General features: G+C 37.4%; 1 long non-coding RNA gene and 2 pseudogenes across 2 annotated transcripts; 2 read left to right on the forward strand and 1 right to left on the reverse strand.

Annotated features, from left to right (window-relative positions):
* Nucleotides 1-1166: 1166 nt before the first annotated feature.
* On the forward strand, nt 1167-1824 carry LOC149049092 (uncharacterized). The gene is made up of 2 exons (XR_016184684.1): nt 1167-1432; nt 1671-1824. It is a non-coding gene; the product is annotated as an uncharacterized LOC149049092 (long non-coding RNA).
* Nucleotides 1825-1876: 52 nt separating this feature from the next.
* Nucleotides 1877-2575, reverse strand: LOC149049093 (large ribosomal subunit protein uL13m pseudogene; annotated as a pseudogene).
* Nucleotides 2576-4014: 1439 nt separating this feature from the next.
* Nucleotides 4015-8455, forward strand: LOC149049094 (nucleoporin NUP35-like; annotated as a pseudogene). Its single transcript, XR_016184757.1, has 7 exons — nt 4015-4026; nt 4689-4711; nt 5692-5803; nt 6494-6550; nt 7188-7255; nt 7683-7832; nt 8226-8455. The product of XR_016184757.1 is annotated as a nucleoporin NUP35-like (transcript).
* Nucleotides 8456-13257: the final 4802 nt, after the last annotated feature.

Here is a 13257-nt window from a genome sequence, read left to right on the forward strand (position 1 = left end):
GCCATGTGCATAAAGACCCAATAAAAAGTGCCGAATTCATTAGTCCAGTCTTCGATCTTTCCACAGGGTGCAAATATTAAGTAGGTGCACGGGCCTGCTTCCCGAAAGAAATAATTCAACAGAATAATTGAGGAGGAAAAGGCCAAAACGCGTGTCTTTAAATACCTGTGAGAATGTCAGGTTGGGCATCAGAGACCATAGGCACCTCACGTCAGACATGCCTTTATATCTGAAACTCACATTGCAGTCTTTCTGGCATTCTGTTTTAGTTCCCACGCTCGTGACAAGATGTTAAACATCTTCCTTTACACAAACGTTCATCACAAAGTTTCCAAAGATAACGATTTCTCTATCAATAGGGATCTTTCCCTCAAACCCCCCCCCCCCCCTGTAATCAACGCTAAATGTCAAATTTTTGTAGGAGTCAGTGGATGTTATTATTGTTAAAAGGAAATTTGTACACGCTTGATGCGCTGTGTCTCATCCAAAAGACCGGTAAGTGTAAGATGTGAGTAGCAAGTCTCAACGAAATAATTACCTGTTTCATACTTTCGGGATGATTGATTTGGAAAATGATGGTTCGTTGCCATTTTCAAAATCTCCGAAAGGAATTTTACATTTCTCGAGAAAGAAAACGAATCAAATGTAAATCATCCAAACAACCTTATTAGTATTTAGTCGAATACGTTTCCAGTCATGCATAAAAAAAATGATAATGACGATAACGATAATAACAATCCTGCAACAATGATATAATAGCAATAATGATGGTCGTGTTCATGATAATTCAATAAACGACATTAAGGCTTCTACGAGTATTTATCTTTTGTTGTCGACCCTCGGCTGTTTTAGAGAAAAGCTGGCAAAGAGAGAAATGGTTTACTTCCTGCTTCGTTCCCGATTTGTCTAAAGAATGTTGGACATTTTTTGAACACTGAGTTATCTTTTCTCTTAAAACCACATCGACCTCGTTTCTCTTGTGTGGTTCAGTTCGATAGCGCAACAAATTTCAAAGAGCGCAAAGAAAAACAAAATTAATAATAAAAAGACTTACTAAACCCAGACGAGCTTGACGTTTAGTGGAAAACTGGGAACGAGAGCCGGTCAGACCATGCATCATTCTGATTGGCCAAATGTTTTGATAATATTCCAGGTCTGGGGAAGAGAAATGTCTTCAAAGCTCAGTTATTTGGCGGGAATACTCTTAAGCGATAGATGAATGATGCAACCTCTTTTCCGATAACCGGTTTCGGGCCACGAGCCAGAGTGGAATACGAAAGTTATTTCTTGCATGCGCAGGAGAAATAACACCGTCATGAATGAGATAAAATGTTGGCGGCTCGTAAACAGGAAAGATTTGGATGTGTCATAGTGCCGGTAACAACACTCGTCAGACTCACTGGATCGAATAGTGACACCAAAGCTGTGCCAGGTAAAGTTAGACGATTTTTTTGTACCTCGAAACTTTAACTGGCAATACTTTGGGCATTCATGATTAAAAGCCTCGCACATGATTGAAATTCATGATGTATTATGTCAAAGAACTGAAATATTTTCAGCGCTCGCGTTATGTATCGTAGCAAGAGACATTACTGTAAAATTGTACTTTGAAGATAAATGTGTTTTGCTCATTTAATCTGGTTTTAATAATTTGATTGCTACTTTTTCAGGTTACCTAACGAGACAATTATCTCGCATTTGAAGAAAATTTCAGAGTTCTGCTGCAAGAACTGCAAGAAGTAAAGTAAAGGACATCAGATGCTTACATGTAACTATCAAATATATAGTAAATGACAGAGGTGAATAAATGAAATGATTAGCAACTGATGGTTAGCTTATGGTTTTAATTGTGTCAATACCTCAAAGAAACGCGGTTTACTGAATGAAAATGCTTGGTAAATCGGATAAAGTGGTTGACTATGGTTAACCAGTGAGCAGAACATCACATGTCATAGTTAAAGTCGTTCATGAATCGTAAAGATGTAAAGTCAAAACTTTCATGTATGTGTTTCATCTTGATGTTATCTCTGCAAAAATGATATTCTCACAATTCAAAAGGCAATTGATGGTTAGCCGTTTTGGATAGTTCTCAATTTCCTCTGCTGTGAACTCTTCCAGTCTTATGGGTAAGGGGGCTGGGCCTTCTAATTTAGCAAAAACATTTTTCATGCACATATGTTCATTGTCCTTAAAAAGGAACAATCTGTTCATCCAAATAGGTCTGAGATTGTTTTTCAGAAGCATTCCATCAACAGCCCTCTATATGAGCCTTGTAGCATCTCAATTGTGCAGCTCCCTTGCAGTTATAGATTTTAATCCACCCAGATAACCAGTGTGATGACAATAAAGTTTGTTTTTTTCACTTGGTACCAGATAAAACAATTTGTCTCATGCTGATCACCACAACATAATCACCAATATTATCTGTATGATGGTATATAGGTTTTGTCTTTCCTTGCAAAACTTGACATAGATACAAAGCTAAGTGTCCATTGATCTGATCCTTCACATCTACATGATACCAGAGGCAAGCATGGGTTAAAAAACTTTGATTGGTACAGTTTAGGAAAGTCATCAGTTTTACACTGAACTGCATGCAGCAATGAAGCTGACCAGTTTCACATTCAAAATAGCAGCCCACGCACAAATGCTAATCGGGCACGCACATCAAACTTTCTGCATCACTAATTCTATCTTGGATTGTCTCTCTAACAAAGTCCGCTGTTCAAGATGAAATGGAGTCCTGCTCAGTCATCTTATTCGAATTTCAGGGAAGGACAAATTTGTTATGGATCATCAAGGTAAAAGACTGCTAGATCGCTCAGTCAAGTTAATCATCACATGAGTTCTCCATCCTCTCCTGGTTATTTGCTGCAGTAACTCCTTGGTGGCAATTCACCGGCTACTTTGGTATGTCATATTAACTTATATCTTTGATTAATGCATTGCTGTTTGTGAATGCTCTCTGATCAGTTAGATTTTGTTTCTCTTTAAGAAATGCATTCATTAGTTATTGAGTTTTTCATTATTATTTATATTTTGTTTAAATTTGGTGCCATTTTTTACGTACTAATGCCACTTACTACCGACAAACTTTTGTCTTTGACTACTCATTTGATTTATTAGTTTGAAGTCAATTTGTAATAAAATTTCCATATCAATTTCTTTGTCAAAGGGTGATGAATTTAGTGAAAGACAGACATACACAGAGAAAAGAACTCCAAATACAGCATATCATATCAGGGCTTGAAATTAAAGAAATTCCAAGTCACCTTTTGGTGACTATCAAAGAAAAAATGGTCACCAAATGCAAAAATGCAGTCACCAGATAGTACAAGAACTGAAATTCAGATTAGAGCCCCATTTAATTGACATAGCTGTTCAGCTTCTAGAACTAAACACATTGCAAAACATCCTCTGGTAGCTGCTGCATGAGGTTCACGCTCTGAACAAACATTTTTTAAAGGCTTTGTCAAAACACTTCTTGTTTGCATACTAGCAATGATCTTGCTTCCTGACCAGGGCTTCTATTGTATAATCCTACAGAAGAGCCCAAGGGTCTTGCTCTTGGGAAAAAAAAAACAAAACGAAATAAAATGCTCATGGAATCTAGAATTCAAAGACTATAAATTGCTCTCACCCTTGGGGCTCATACAATTTTGTTGTCTTTGAAAAATTGCCTTGCGCTTATCAACACCAAATTACACTCAAAATCAAGTTACTTCTTGTTAACAATGTACATGGAAAAACATCATAGAAAGTCAAGACAGACGAAATTTTTAAAGCATCTGCACACTCTTTGTAATTTGCACTCGTGTTACCACCTTGCACTTGTGCTACAACTTTGCACTTGGGTCACATGAGAATGACTTTGTTTTAAGCCAATCAGAATTTTTTCATGTGCATTATTATCAGGGTTAAGGAGCCTATTGGTAAATTATTAACAAGAGATCCCTCAGTCTCTCTATCACTAAGTTACTCATTCTATATGCAGGGCTTGAAACTGCCACTGATATGGTCGCCAATGTAACTAAAACTTTTAACTTGGCAACTAAAAATTTTAGTTTAGTCGCCACTTTGGCAACTATTTTCCTCTGATAAATAAAAGATTAAAGGTGACAAACAATTTCCTTAGTCTTGTTTCTGCTTTTCTGTAAAAGAAAATGCAAATTTAGTCTGTTTACCTTTAAATTAAAACTTGAAATCACTTTAAGATTGTAACTTCAGAGACAACATTACAGCGGCTTCTACATGGTGATTGTGGGCGCAATATTATGTTGAAAGGCCACTGAATTTAAAACGTTCCGAAGCAGATATTGTTGCAAGGTGCTGGCTTCCAAAGTAGGTGCTTTCTTTCACCATGTGCTTGATCAAGTGAGATGAGTCTACACTGAAAGTCATGTACTATTTATCACAAGAGAAGGATACACTGAGTGATTTTCGTAATTTGCAAACACAACAAAATTGTATGAGCCCGAAGGGTGAGAGCAATTTGTAGTCTTTGAATTCTAGATTCCATGAGCATTTTATTTAGTTTTGTTTTTTTTTCCCAAGAGCAAGACCCTTGGGCTCTGCTGTAGGATTATACAATAGAAGCCCTGGTCAGGCAGGAACATTCTTGTCACCAAGACAGTACCAGCATCAATTTGGAACACCACTTAGATCCCAAGTACTTGGAAACAAATTAGACAGGACAACATGCACCTGCAAGGTTATTTACTACCTTAAATAATGTGCAGGCCCAAAATATAATCGAAAATATAATTCCAGCAATTTTATTTTCCAGCCATGCAACCACAACACTGTACCAACTAGGTTAGAGAAAATGGGAAGGAAGCCCAAAGAAACCATAGGACTTATGTAGTATGGGCTTTCATAACTAATAGTATGTTACTTTCAGTAATGGAGGGACAGGGATGAAATAGGTAGACTAATAAAATGAAAATAAGTACAAGTAATAATATGATTTGTGAGGCGTGAGTAGTCCAGTGGTCAGTGTGCTGGACTCTGGGTCAGACGGCCTGAGTTCAAGTCCTGGCTGGGGCATGACGTTGTGCCCTTAAGCAAGACACTTCACTCACATTTCTTTGTCTTCTCGGATAGGACGTAAAACTGTAGGCCTCATCTCCTGCAGGGTTGGGGTAGGGGACATTAATTTCCCACGGGTGGTCAGTGTGGGTGTATTAACCAAGAAGGGGACTTATGTGCTATTGTTATGCATCTGTACTTGTACTTGTACTTGTACGAATTCATTAAATAAATGATAAGGAGTGCAATTTGGTGTAAATGAGCACAAGTAAATATTTCAAAAGCAACAAAATTGCACAAAAAATTTAAAAAAATACAAGTGCTTATTTGCACCAAACTGCATGAGAAATCATGTTGTTACTTGTTAATACTTTCATGTAAAACACATCACAGATAGTCAAGAGTGAAAACATTTTGGCAGTGCACACATGCTATATGTACGCATGTTACCACTAATGTTCAGCTAATCAGACAGGCTTTTTTTTTCATGTATATTATTACAAACCAAATAAAAACGGAACAAAGTAAAACAAATACCTCACAACTTGCAGCCATACTGTGGCTAATTTTCTCTTTTCCTCTCTTTGAGCCAAATATATATGAAAAATCATGCATTTTGCCTGTTTTGTAAATACTTTATTTCAGATCTGTCTTTTTATTTAGATCATCTACTGTGGATTGCACTCCGAAGGATTCCATCAGTGCACCTCCTGTTGAAGGACTTTATGATGCGAGAAGTTCAGATTTCACCAATTCTCCTTTCAACAGAGAACAGGTAACTATGGTCACTGTACTACCGAAAGAAAGGTGAAAGATGAAGTCTGTTGTTCAGCCAAGTGCCCCCCTCCCACCCCCCCACCCCCCAGCTGGAACTTATCCCAATTTCCTTAGCATGAAGTGACTACAAGTATCACTGCTCCCTTCTCAAAATGTGGTAAAAACAAAAATGCACATATGATTTTGCAGCCAAGTGTGTCACTGATATTCTTACCACATTTTGTAGCCTTCTTTGATCTATTACTTTACTGTACATACCCATGGCAACATGCAATCTATTTGTGTCATATTGTTATCTTATGAAAAAAAAGCAAATGCTGATGTCATAACCATTTACTGCCCATGAGTGACCAAGACAGGATTTTCCCTTACAATATCAATACAATATCAACCAGATAATAAATGAGAAAAAAGAAAAATATTAATGTGGGGATGATTAGTTGATCCAATACTAAATTCTTTGTACTCACATTATAACAAATGTATGGTTGACAGTAAGGAGAAGTACAAATTTGATCTGGGAGTTAAAGAGTTAATAGCTTTCACTTAGAAGATCCAAATTGAAGGTCAGGTCAATTTTCTCCTTTCCAGAATTGAACTAGTTATGAAATAATAGATGCATGTAAATAGTGCATTTGATGTAATAGTATTTTAAAACTAACTATTGTGATTCCAAAATTTTATTTAGACATCCAAAGGGAACTGGTTGCATCTTCAGTATCAATCAAAACTTCAAGCCAAAAAGGTGAGTAAAATAGAAAAACTATTGCTAAGATTCTTAAGTTATCTAGCCATTTACATCTGTATGGCACATGTCAGGCACAGCTACTTCCCAAGAAGCAACTTGTTTCAAATGGTAAGACCTTATTTATATACTTATTTGGATAAATTTTCCTGCAAAACCAAAGCTTTTTCAATAAATCTCATAAGAAGATGAAAGTAGAAAAAAAACAACTTTACATTTTGGAATAGACACAAAGCATTTTAAAAACTGATCTTTTTGAAAATGGAGATCAAAATAGCTAATCTTTACATTTTTTTCCGTGTAGTCATTGACCCCTGGAATATTTATTTCATCTACTTTTTTCCTTCATTATAACTTGTGCCATTCCTCTCATGAAAAAACCTAATGATAGCCTGTGTTTGTTTGAAGTTTAGAAAATGACTTTTACAGCATAAAATTACACAACAAGATCTGACTAGTGACTGGAAATATATGAAAATTTTGTTAGCTCAGTTGGCATAGCACTGCACTGGTATTGCAGAGGTCATGAGTTCAAATCCTGTATGGGCATGAATTTTTTTTCAGGTCTCATTTCAACTACTAGTTCAGTAACATTCATTCACTTATATCTAAAGATCTGACTATTTGTTTTCTTCAGGCTCTCAGTAAAAATGGAAAGATTATGGCAGTAACATTATGGTTGGTGTCATACCCTGTATTGAGAAGGTAAGATTTGGTGTTTACAGCATTTTACAGATCAACCACTGCCAAGTCCAGATAAATTGTACATTAAATTTACTATTTTAGGTCCATCTTCTTTTCCCTGAGGGGCTGGTAGTTTCTGAAAGGGTTATATCCAGCACAAAGCATCAGGTTCAGCCGGTGGGTCAAATCCTCTGATTGGATCTTATTTTGGTGGATGAGTGGAAGGGTGGGGGAGGAGGGGGTAGGGGTTTGGGAAGTGCTATAAATTCAAAAATACCACCCCCTGCATCTCACAGATCTTAAATGATCAGTCCTTGAATTTCTCTGTCATTGAGCATTTAGAAAGGATGTTGCATTGAGTGTAACCTTCATTCAGCAGCTCTTTGAACTTTGACTCAGTAAGAAATGCAGCACATCTTAACACTTACTACATTTTTTATTGTTAAAGAGTGTGATGAAAACCTTTGGGAAAGAGAATATGAGTACACCATTATCGTCAAACAGGAATGAAACCATGATGACATCTCCAACAGCGAGTAAACCTGTTCCAGTGCGACCATTAACTGCTGCTTACCAAGCAGCTCGAAGTGACCATCAGGTAATCTGAGTGAAGTCTTCATATGAAACAAACTTTTCTTGAAATAGAATCACAAGTTAATAGCCAGGGTTTTTTAATTACATTTAAAATAGTGAAGTCAGTTGCAAAAATTTCAAGCTTACTTGTAAGCAATTTGTAGGTTTTTTTTTTCTTATGGCAGTGACATGTTATTTTGTTTCTGGAGCATGTCTCTTTTTGTTACTCAGATGATGATGACTTTGGCTCAAGTTGTCAAAATGTCAGTCCTTCTCCGGCAGGACTACACTCACCTGGATAATCAGACCACATTGTTACATGTTGCCCTCTAGGTTCAAACCATTTATTGGATTAAATATTAGTTGGGGGAAAAAACAAAATGTGAAAATCTGAAATAGGTATTTTTTTTGGTGGCAGGTTGTCTCCAATGGAGCCAGGACTCCACAGAAAGATGCAAACATTGTCTCTAAAGCAATGGAGTATATATTTGGCTGGTGAATGAAAGGATCTAAAATTCAGCATAGATATTATCTATTTCACCAAAAATTATTTTAGAATTCGCCATGCATGTGAAACTGGGTAACAGATGTGAAACTATTGGTATAGGAAGCCAAACTAATTTTAGAGCTTAAAAAGGAGTTTGAAGTATAAAGATCCCAAGAATACAGAACAAAGTAATACCTTGATGAGGTTTGAGGACATTCTTTTGAACAACAGTAAAAAGAGAACTAACAGAAGGGGTAAGTTTTCAAACTGGACTGGTGTTTAGTGTTGATAAATGATAAATGAATGGATGAACACAAGTCCAGAAAAGGGATCTTGGAACGAACCTTACCTGTGTAAGCATCAATGTTTATTTTGCAATTTCACAAAGTCAATTACTCACATATTCAGATATATGATAATAAACTCTTCATTTTTTTTTGTCATAATGAATGTCCAACTTTCTGTGATGACCTTGGTATTATGAGAAGAGGTTTTTTCTTAGTAATAGTAGCAAATTAAATATTTTTCACAAATCCAATAATGCAGTCTCTTTCCTTTGTTTTTGTTGTACATAAAGTACAAGTGGATCCTAATATGAGTATGTTGACATGTCAGACCACTAGCAGACCACACTATGTGATAAACAAAATCTGAGGGTTATGAATAAAGCTCTGAAAGTTACATATTTACGTTACATCTCGGTCTGGAAATCTCGATAAAGTTAGATGAAATGTTAGTCGACGCATTTGTGGTATTTTTTTGCCCTTGTGGGCCGTTTGATGCGTCTTTTTGCGAAATTACTTTTGGCCTGACGCCGCTAATAGAAGCAAAGGGAGACTGTTTCCCCTCGTCTCATGTCAGTGATGGCAGGGCAAGCTTAAAACGGCAGAGAACGCCAGAAACCATAGCGGACACCCTGGGAGTGGGTAGTTTTGTTAACCTTACGTTAAAGATATTCACATTTCGGAATATTTAGCATGTGAATTCGACCATATTTCTTTCCCAAAACCATATCTTGTAACGCGCTCAAATTCTTAACGGTTCCACGCCACAACACGTGAAGCGTTTATGAGACGTGAGCTTGGGATGTCTGTGGTCTATAGGGAGTATGATCTCAGTTTCTTTTTTTCGGATTTCTGTAAATGATCTTCCACAGGCCAGAGGTTGTCAGCAAGCAAGTAACCATATTGGTACTTACTTTCGCGTTTTTTTTACCATTGTAAAAAACGTGCGAAATTGAAGACCCACGGGTCAAACTCCTCGCGAAATTAAATTAAATACCCATTTTACAGCTGCCTGTTGCTAAGCTTTTGGAAAGGATTGAGGTTAAGGTTGACATTGTTATGATACAAAACTAGCTTGCTCGCTTTTCCAAAGGTAGACTGCGTTGTTATTATGCTAACTAGATACTGGTCTCTCTCACAACAAAGGTCACCTTCAGCCTCACTCCAAATCAAAGGCTTGGCAACTAAGTACAGCTTGCCTCCACTGTGTCCTCTTCTGTTATAAAGCACGCAGGGAGCGGTTAGAGCACGAAAGAAGTGTAGGGAGTACTCTTCAGCTAACTCTCTCGATGGAAGAGAACATGATAGGGCCGATTACGCTTAGAGAATTCGTTCGCCGAAGGAATTTGGAAGACCAGTTCAACCTTGCACCCGCATTTATCGGGAGAAATTGGCCGTCGCCACCTTACAATAGAGTAACAGACGAGGCCTCAATATATTGTGCAGTATCAACGACAGAACGTTCTACAGTAATGATACTCTCGAAAGGCGGGGGCTCTAAATTTACGAGAAACACTCTTTCTGTTGATGAAGAGCAACCGTGGTTGATTGGTCAATTTCTAAGAGTAAACCAATCCTTATCTGACCATATTTCTGCCTTGTGGTCTGGAAAGGAAATCCATCGAGATGGAAATCGTGACCTGGTGAATCAGATTGCAGAGCATGTTGTGTACGTATTGATAAACAGGGAAGAGGAAGAATGGCATCGTTTACCCATTAGGGCAGATGGGAATAATGTTATTCGTTTTGAGACGGAGGACTTCGTCATGTGGAGCCACCCACCAAGGGATGAACCTTTAAGAACAGTTCTGAGAAAAAGCAATGACTTCAACGAAGCAGTAGGTTATTTGAGACAACGTTTTGTTCGTTGGAACACCATCCTAAATAACCCAGTGATTCCCAATGATCGGAGACCAGGTAATCAAGCCGCTGTGCTTGATCAGATAAGAACAAAGTTTGCAGAGGTTTACAAATTCTACGAAGACATAAGAGCTCAAAATCGTTTACCCAGCTCGTACAAGTGGCCTACATTACAGCTTGGTGTAAGGAATGGCGATCAAATTCAGCGTTACGGGGAAACATTTGCTGGCGTTTACGAGCGTTATGACGATGAAGTTCATCACAAATTCGCTGCTTTGAATGTGGAGGCTCGCGCTTTGCCAAGTGAAGAAGAGGTTTTCAACGGGCTATTACCACCAGGTATCGAGCTAACCTTCGCTAGCGTGATGGCTGATCAGAATCAAGGATAAAGAAAGCAAAAGGAATAAGGAAAGAAAGGTGGAAGGATTTCAAAGTGTTTAACATTATTTAATGTAATTAAGTTACGTGGTTGCCATGCAAAAAAGCAAGGGCATTTCTTGCACTTTCAACATTATGATAATTCATTTATCATGGTAATATAAAGGTTTGAAAACCATTATGAGGTTTTTTAGACATGTTTTTAGTCATTCTGATCGCAGACCTAGGATTCTTCCATGATCTTGTTTAAAAAATCAATTTCCTGGTTGCCTGTTGTATTGTTTTAGTATCTTGTTTGGGATGTAAGAGTTTTTTGGGGGGGGCTCTTATTATCAGACTATCGAACATGTAATATGTTTGAATTTTGAATTGTAAATGCAGATCTTAATATTGCTGCATAAATCAGTTTCATGTATTTGGTAAAAGTAAGAGATTCCTGTTAGAGTAGAGTCATACTGCAGCTTCAAAGGAAAAGTACAAGTATTACACTTCCACAGACAGAGAACAGAGTGAAATTTTGTATTGTCATCTCAACAGATGATAGTACTAAAATCCTAAATCATCAAGATTTAGAAGTGAAAAAAAAACCCTCTTTAAATTTACAAATACATGTGCAGCAGTAGAATATTACATCTTATTGGATTGTTGAACAACATATAACATAGGTGGACATAGGAGGATATTGGATAGTAGTAGTATTTTTGCAAGAACTGTGGGGTGATGAAAATGCCATGAGTTCTTTTTGATATGTGCACTACATAAATACTGCTTATGAAAAATATGAGGACTGAGAAAAATTTCAGCTTGTATTATGTCTAACCCTTTTTCTGAGAGCTTATTATTCTGTATTAGTTGTAAATAAAGCATATTCTTACAAAGTCCATGCAGTCTCCTTTTAGTATTTTTTTTTCTGTTAAATACGTAATGAGAAATTTGAAAAAGACGATCTAACTCTAAAAATGTGACACAAGTCTTCTACCCATAATGGGAAATGAGTGAAACGACCCAATGCCACTTAATGCTGCACTAATATAAAAGTTGACTGATGAAAGGTGGCAAAGATGTCTGGAGGTTCACTGGGCATGTGCATATGGATCTTATATTTAGTAGGTGCATGGGTCTGCTCCCCAAAAGAAACAATTCAGCAGGTTCAGATTCTTCATAGCTGGGTTAAGATAACCCAAGGTTGGTGTGAAATTTGATTGCAGGTCTGAAGGCTTTAAAAGAAAAATTCAGTTCAAATATTTTTGCTTGCAATTTGATCATTGCATGATCTACATAATGATTTTCTCTATTAGTAGGGAGCTTTCCCTTAACCCCCTCTGTAATCAATGTCAAATGTGAATTTTTGTAGGAGTCAGTGGATGTTATTATTGTTAAAATGAAAGTTGTACACGCTTGATGCGCTGTGTCTCATCCAAGAGACCAGTGAGTGTAAAAATCTACTCACTTCACTAATGCACCAAATTTCAAAGAGTGCAAAGAAAAACAAAACAAGTAAAAAAGAGACTAACTAAACCCTATGCAGCCTGATGTTTAGTGGAAACCTGGGAACAAGAGCCGGTCAGACCATACATCATTCTGATTGGCTAAATTTTTTGATAACCAGCTGGCATGTCGGCGTGAAAGGCAAACCCAAATCGTATGCAGCTGTTATTCAACCAAGAAGTTCCATGGCATCTACTACGTGAAATAGATTTTATTGCGATCTGGTGAAAAACGTGTCGTTACAGCTGGTTTCCAGGTTTTTGGCAGTTATTTTGACAAAAAGTGGGTGAAATGAGCCCAATTTGTAGCGTTTTTTTTTGTGTGTTTTTTAGCTTGTTTGCAGCGTTTTTAAAAGTGAAATAAATAAGTTAATTTTTTGCAAAAAAGAAAAACAACAACAACAACAAAAACGAGTTTTTCAGTTCGAATTGAGCGTTTGGTGTTTTTAGACAGATTTCAATGCAATTTTGCGAAATACATTTAGTTTCAGCTAATTTGCAGCGTTTGGGCTCGAGACCGGCAAGAGTGATGGTACGCACTCTTGGCACAGATAATTGTGCAAGCAGATATTGAGATTTCACCAGTAAAGACCATAAATCGATTAAAAACAAGAAAAGGAAACTTGAGAAAAAAAATAGAATGATGGCAAGGAGAAAAGAGGGCTGCACTAAAGGTTACCGGTTACCTCGCCACCAAGGAACGATCTCGCCACCAACGTACTCGCCACCAAGCGAAGTCTTCTCGCCACCAACCACCAATAAAGAGATAAACTAGAATAAAGTAGTCGAGGAGAGTAGGATGTTCGAACGAGCACAATTCAAATCGGCCGATACGTTTGTGCGCTTGTCTGTATTTAAATTATGACCTTCAGCGACGTGTTAGATGTGTTCCGTTCCTAACTCATTGACATCAAAAACGTATCGCGTTTGTCTTTTGCACGTAAGCGAGGAGAA

Source organism: Pocillopora damicornis, chromosome 3 (assembly GCF_964200805.1).
Source record: "Pocillopora damicornis chromosome 3, jaPocDami1.2, whole genome shotgun sequence".
In the NCBI taxonomy this organism is placed as follows: domain Eukaryota; kingdom Metazoa; phylum Cnidaria; class Anthozoa; order Scleractinia; family Pocilloporidae; genus Pocillopora; species Pocillopora damicornis.